General features: G+C 30.3%; 1 long non-coding RNA gene across 1 annotated transcript; it reads right to left on the reverse strand.

Moving 5' to 3' along the window:
- Positions 1–2,371: 2,371 nt before the first annotated feature.
- LOC145322941 (uncharacterized) lies at positions 2,372–7,231 on the reverse strand. The gene is made up of 5 exons (XR_013880843.1): positions 7,128–7,231; positions 4,825–4,909; positions 4,383–4,431; positions 3,113–3,162; positions 2,372–2,457 (listed from the first exon to the last, which is right to left on the reverse strand). It is a non-coding gene; the product is annotated as an uncharacterized LOC145322941 (long non-coding RNA).
- Between the last annotated feature and the right edge of the window lie 365 nt (positions 7,232–7,596).

Raw genomic sequence — 7,596 nt, forward strand, 5'->3', positions numbered from 1 at the left:
AAAAAATAAATTATTTTTAAATTTTTCTTTCTCTAGAACTAGCGGCCCCTGATGTGGTACTGGGGGGCGGGGGGAGGGATAGGGAAGTCAACCCCACCACTCTCCCCCCTCTTTTAATCAAGTAATTTTCAGTTTCAGGACCTAAGAAGGGAAGTCATCTAATTAGGGAATAGCTAAAAACCTTCCCAGGACACATGAGAAGCTACATTGTAAAAGAGAACCAAATCAGTTCTGCAGTTAGCAAGATCCTTCTGTACAGACAGACATACAGAGATCCTGTGTCTTTTATGCGATTTTGTGCGATTTGTAGTTTGGTGAAAATGTAAGATAGGTTGAAAGTTTTAAGTCAGTTGGAACATTTCACCACTTAGCTCCTAAATAATGACACACAGAAAACTGTCCCGAATTTGTATTAATTTTGAGGAACAAGACTCCAGTGACGTCATATTTTTCTTTCCCGAAAAAGGGAAGGGGGGAAGAAAATCTCTTCAAAAGAGATGGAGAAAACCCCCTTTTCTCCCATCTCTTTTTTCTTCCCCCCCTTCCCTTTTTTTTCTTTCCCCCTTCCCTTTTTCGGGAAAGAAAAATATGACGTAACTGGAGTCTTGTTCCTCAAAATTAATACAAATTCGGGACAGTTTTCTGTGTGTCCTAAATAATATATAGCACAGGAATGGTTCTTAAATATCATAAAACATAAAACACCCCACTTCAATGAAAAAAATTATATATATTGATTATTAACTTCAGTAAATGGTAAGTGGGTTAAATAAAGCAATACGTTTAACCTAAGGAAAATACACCCTGCAGAATGCAAATAAAACAAGGATGAAAATATCCATTTGAGCGAAGTTCTGAAACGGTAGGACAAACGGACATTAACACTTGTATAGTGTCAGAACTGAATAATCAGAATATATGTAAATGAATAAGAGTCAAAGCAAAATTGTGAGTAAATTTGTTAAAAAACTTCTTGATACAGGATAATAATTATGGACATACTGTCATTTTTAGGACTTGATCATAGAATTGCTTCTTTTATTATATTGTACTTTTTTATTCCAGGAATGAGTATACCAAAAATCAGAACAATCGGATAATTATATCACATAAAAATTTGTTGTTAAATAAGTAAAGAAACAACAACATGTTTAAAATGGACATTCTGGTAATGATTATAGAGTTGCTACGCTTTCTAAATTGTACCTAATTACTACAGGAATCACCATGCAAAGTTTGAAATCGATAGGACAATCCTAACATGCCTAAATAAAGCTATCCGGGCGGACGGACGGACGGACCGACCCTAATTATAGAAAAGCTTCGCTTTAAAAAAAAATAATTACCCTTCTGCAAATGTATGTTTCTATATTATTTTTTTAACAACTGTATCAATTTTAAGCTAAAAAAATGTTGGGACACATTGATATTGATAACAAATACTTCCTGTAAGAATAAATGTGACCAATAGAGATAATATAGAGACATACTCTATAAATCAGCCAATAGGATACAGTTGGAGAATAACATGGTATTGGATAAAGTAGTGTACAAATTTTGGTAGGAAAGGGCATATTTTTGTTAGCATAAGAAGTCAGCTATAAATAGTCGCACTTTAAAAGATAATGTTATTCTAGGGAAAATTATAACATGTAAAAATGTATTTCCTAGAAAGTGTGAATAGATGAATTCCTTAGGATAAAGTCAGCTCATACCAATAACAAAATTAATTCGGAAGAAAATCACGAAACCTATACGTGTTTTTCAGCTGTCGTTGGGGGGCAACACATCGTAAAATTGACGACCTCTCCATTTTCCCCCCAATTATTATTTTAGATTTAATTTGCTTGTTGGTTATACCTTATTCCTGGGATAAAGTTAGCTTTTTAGAAATTATATCCTCGAATTTTTGTTGTTTGTATTACTAAAATGGTAAAAAATAAGCAAAGATGTTCGTCCTTTTAAGTTTTAATAATTTTGGATTCAGTTTGACCATCTAAACATATTATGTCTATTGTGTGACTATACATAGTTTCTAGAAATTTCAATTTTATGATTCTTTATGGAAAATGTGTTCCATGACTATATACAATAAATCCTTATCAAATTATTCCTTCCTGTACCAATTATTATTTTATGAAAATAAATATTTTTAAAAGCAAAGCATTCCTATAATTAGGTTCGGTCCGTCCATACGTCCGTCTGGAATGGATAGCTTTTTTTGTTGACCCTTAAAGATTGGGGGGGGGGGGGGGCTTAATAAGCCCCCCTGTTAATTTTTTCCAATGTGATTTTTTTGTAGGTAAGATACAGAGCTGTGACTTCTTGACTTTTTAAGTTTAGTAATTATACGTTGGCAAGAGTTGATCTTATAAGGATATGTAAAAAGTAAGCTTTAAAACACTTACCTTATAACATAGCTTGTCCTTGTCCAAAATGCAACATCCAAGTAGTATCCTAAAAAAATGTTTAATATTGTAACAAGGATAAAAAAGTTCAAAATCAACAAATTATTTATTCGTTTTTTTATCACATCTTTAAATTTAAAAACCACAACCTTTTCCTTTATAATCAAACTTAAAATATTACAGGCCTTTGGTGGAAGAATGGTTGTCAGAATGAGATTGTTTTAAGCAGTCAATGAACTTGTCACACACCAGGGTTCATAACCCGGTGACTCATACACTTGTTAAGACAGAAAGAAAGTGAAAAAAGGGAAAGTTTTACCCTAAAAAGTGACAACCCCAATAAACAGTTATCCACAGATCAAAAACTAGACGTCTAGTATACCAAATTTCACCATGTTAGAAAGTGAAAATATCAGTGATTTAGACGTCTAAAACCAACAACCACAAAAGCTTAGACGTCTGATATGTGACAATCATAGCAACAGATAGCCAAGATGGCCATTAATTATGGTTAAAACCAGACGTCTAGGGGGCGCAACAAGCGTCCCCAAAAGTATAAAAGGAAGGGATTTCTGGAAATTCCTCACTCTTCTTACAACCATCAAACTTAAAACATCTCACTTGTAGAACATAGTCCATAGAAAATTAATTCCAGATCTATAGAAATCCAGTAAGTTTTACCACAAAAACTTTGATTAAATTACCTTAATCATATCCAAGGATATTCCAAACACCAGTGGTTGAATTTGACTACCTGAAATAATTGACATTTGATAACAATTTCATTAAGCCAAAGGTTTAAGTAATATTAATTAAAGCCTCTGTAATTCTAACACTACTGGTTGATTTTAATTTTAAAAAATCCGAAACTAAAGTTTAAGTAACATTTATTTAAAGCCTTAGTAATTCTAACACTATTGGTTGATTTTAATTTTAAAATCCTAAGCTAAAGTTTCAAGTAACATTTATTTAAAGCCTTAGTAATTCTAACACTATTGATTGATTTTAAGTTTAAAATCCTAAGCTAAAGTTTCAAGTAACATTTATTCAAAACCTCAGATAACATTTATTACCATTGGTTGGTTATTTAATTTTAAATCTTAAACTAAGCATTAAGTAAAAGATTTGTTTTAAAGCCTCATTAAAAGTCCGACGCTATTGATTGATTATCATTTTAAAATAAAGAAATAACTTTGAATAGTAATTAATACTTAAGTAATTAATAATCCATTGAGATAGGTATACCTATCACGTCTGTAATTAAGTATACATTAATTGATAATTCTTTGTGTTAAATAAGTTTTGTGTACAATTTTGTTTGGTCTTATTCTAAATTATTGCAACCATTTTGAATTTAAATTGTTCTGTCTTGTCCTTTAATTCATAAGTATAACTCCACCTTTTATATATCCAATATCATTAAATCTTGAATTGTTTTGTCTTGTAAATAAATTCATTAGTATTATTCCACCATTTATATAAATCTAATATTATTAAATCTTGAGATCTTGTAATCTAATTAAAATCTAATTAATATCTTGTGATTGTTTTGTGTTTAAATAAGTCTTGTAAAATAAAATTATAAAATAATAAGGAATTAGTTATTAATTGGTAAACTCGTTTGAAAACTACTCTATAATTTACCTAGCTCGAATATAACACTGTCAAGGGAATTAGTGGCAAGCCGTTAAGAAAGGGAGAACCTTATCGGTTAGAATTGGGTTTCCTTGAGAGTCGGGACTAGGATTAACTACTTACTGAACCAACATTTAAAGGATTGCTTTGCAGGTTAGGAAGGCTGATACGTACGTCTTCTAATTTCAAAGGATAGATAGGTTAAAATCTGCTCTTTTGATAACGCAAGGTATAGAATAGCGGTAAACGCTATCATCACTCCTACAGGTGGTGCGACCGTCCTTTTGAATCTTAGATAGATAAGAATTATTAAGAAAATTTTTAATTAAGTTCTCTTACCTTATTTTTCTATACGAACCCATAGCATTTTACCAAGAACATTGACTTCCTTGATATATACTTAATATTTTTGACAATCTATATTTTGTACAAGACAAAACAACTTCTCTATACTATCATATTACTATTTTTAATTGCGTCAATTGACACTAAAATAACAGCCAATAATTTAGTTTACAAACTTGAATTAGACAATTTAAAATCTGATAAAGCACTTGAAAATTTTGCTATTTTTTTAGATATAACTCAAAGAATACCTCTTATTTTTATTCTAATTGACATTATAACTTTAATTTGCTACTAATAAACTCTTTTCCAACTTTTTTTCATAGTTCTCGAATTCTTTTCCTATCGGATTGTGTATTCTACACCATTAATAAGTATTTCTAAATTGCTGTGAAAAACTTTCTGTGATAATAACTCTTAGTAATATTAAGGAGACCTGTGATTTCTGACGGATCCGGTATATAACACCACAACATCAACAGAGAAGAGTCCCGTCAATACAGCGATCTTTGGTCTTCTACCTGAAAAACATTCAAAATTTTAGGTAAGTGTATTGCCTTATCTTTTATTATTTTCGTATCCTTATTAGGTTTAGTAGCTTTATCTATTTTTAATATACAATTGTTAAAAAGTTTTGCTGAATTTATAAATCAATTTTTCTCAACTTTTGAAAATATTATAAAACTAATTAAGTCAAAATATGACAAGCATCTTTAAAAGAAGCGAAAAATCCCCCTCGAGACCTACGTCACAGGCGGGGTCAATCATAATGGAATCTCAAAATACAGATAATAATTTAATAAATGATGATCATCATAATAATCTAATTACTGAAAATGTGGCAAAAACATTACAAGACCCTATCGGTCGACTACTTTTAAACCTAGCTAGCACTTCAATTGCTTTGAGTAAAAAATCTGACATTCCTGCTCCAAATCTTGATATAGAAGACATAAGTAATGATTATCAAGAACATTTACAACAAAATAAAAAACGCATTGAAAAAGAAATCAGAGAAGAAAAATTAAAATTAGATCACTTAATAAAAAATTATACAGCGGATAAAAAATTTACAACCATGGAAACTATAGTGGCCCCTTCAAAATATTCTCCTACAGATATCTTAACTCATGATGAGTATAAAAGAAACTTAGCTCATAATCTATTTCCAAAAAAACAATTCAACACTAAAAGTCCTTCCTCTCCTTCCATTGCTGAACATTTAACAAATCTTAACGAGTTTCAGGAGGACATGTGTTTATCAGAGGCTGAATTTAAAAGATTCTTACAAAAAAGTTTTACAAATGAACCTTATCAGTTTATATCTGATCAAATAAGCTCAAAATTGCCTATTAGCGATATCTATTCAAACCTATTAAAAAAATATGATACTCGCATAAATCCATTCCAAGCTAGAGATAAATTATTACAATATAATCCTCCCCCTAATTCAACCTTATCAAGTATTGAATCAGACATTCTTGAATTAGGGAACCGTGCGGCACTTATTCATGATGAAACCTCCAGAAATTCATGCTTTAATGCTGAAGTCATAAGTGCTTTAAAGAAAGCATTGCCCCGCCAATGCTCAGAGTACGTACTTAAAGCTGAAAAAGAGTGCAATGCTTACTACGGCCGTAACGCATCTTTTGCTGAATTTAGTACTTCATTAAAAGTTTATTCTGACCTCATAGATCTAGAATTAGAAAAACTTTATGCTAGCAAACCAATGAAGTCTATACATTTCAGCAAATACAATACACCTAGACACTCCGTAAATGCTTTAAATTTTGATGAAAATCGTAGATCTACGTATAATAACAATAATCATGCAAAATCTAGCTATAATAATTATAAAAATAATAGGCACTTCATCAATAATCTCGATATAGAAGATAATTATATATTTTATAATAATGGATCCAATTTCTCTAATTATAACAGGAGCTATATAAATTCATTAGATATTGGCGGGACGCCCCAATACTCTAGAAATTATTCAAATAACTCCAATAATAATAATAAAAATCATTATAATAATCAATCTTCTTATATAAATAGAAAGCCACAATATAATCCTGGTCAAAGTTACCAAAGAAATAATAATAGCAACAGAAATAACATTAATAATTACAGGAATAATAATAATTATAAAAATAATAATAATATTAACAATGCTAGCTATAATAAACAGCCTCATAACCAATATAAAAATGGCCAATATAATCCGCAAAATTTTTCTAAACGTCTTAGAGACCAATTCTTCGATAATTTTGGTTCTCACAAATATCACCACAATAAACCTGTAGAAGAATATAAAAATAAAATTAATTGCCCTCTATGCGGTGATTCTGGGCATGAATCAACTAGATGCAGACAAATGCGTTTAGATAATGGTAAATTAAAAGTTCAGCCACCAACAAATGTACCTTGCACCATCTGCCTTAAAGCAACAAAAAATGAAATGAAACTTCTCCACCCTGAACACTTATGTTTTCGCAGACCCGCTTTTATTCAAGCTAAAAGGGAAGGAAAACACAGGGATTATGATATGAGAGTAGTGAATCAAGAATATAGAAATCGAATTAAATCACAATAGCAACTAAATGTGATTTCTTTAAACACCCTAAAATCTGACAAGCACCAACTTATTTTTATGGATCTAAAACCTACATATGGACGGAAACTATATATACCAATGTTAATACATCTAACTAATAATGACTATAGATCATGTACCTCTATGCTGGATACAGGTGCTGATTTATCTATTTGTTCTTTTTCTTATTTAAAAGATTTGTTTCCATACTTTGATGATGATGAATGGAATGACATGATTCAACCTACAAATATTAGTTTAAAGTCTTACACGGGTCACAAAATACCTTTATTAGGAACGATCGATTTTAAAGCTAAATTTGATTATAAAGATAAGCCACAAATTATTAAACTGTACATTGTTAAATTCCAAGATAGATTTCAATGCAAACACCCAGTTATTTTATCATTAACAGATTTTCTTAATTTAAACTTAATTATTAAAAGTCTTAAAGCCGATAATTATATGCAACCAATAGTATACAAATCAAATGATTTAGAACAAGAAGTTCCTAGCTACTTTGATACTGATGAAAATTTAAATTTAGCTCATGCTTTTCTTAATGATTTTAAACCTAAAGAAATAACAGAAATCTATTTTCAATTATCC

This window comes from Acartia tonsa, chromosome 6, assembly GCF_053477335.1.
Source record: "Acartia tonsa isolate MP-2025a chromosome 6, ASM5347733v1, whole genome shotgun sequence".
Taxonomy (NCBI): domain Eukaryota; kingdom Metazoa; phylum Arthropoda; class Copepoda; order Calanoida; family Acartiidae; genus Acartia; species Acartia tonsa.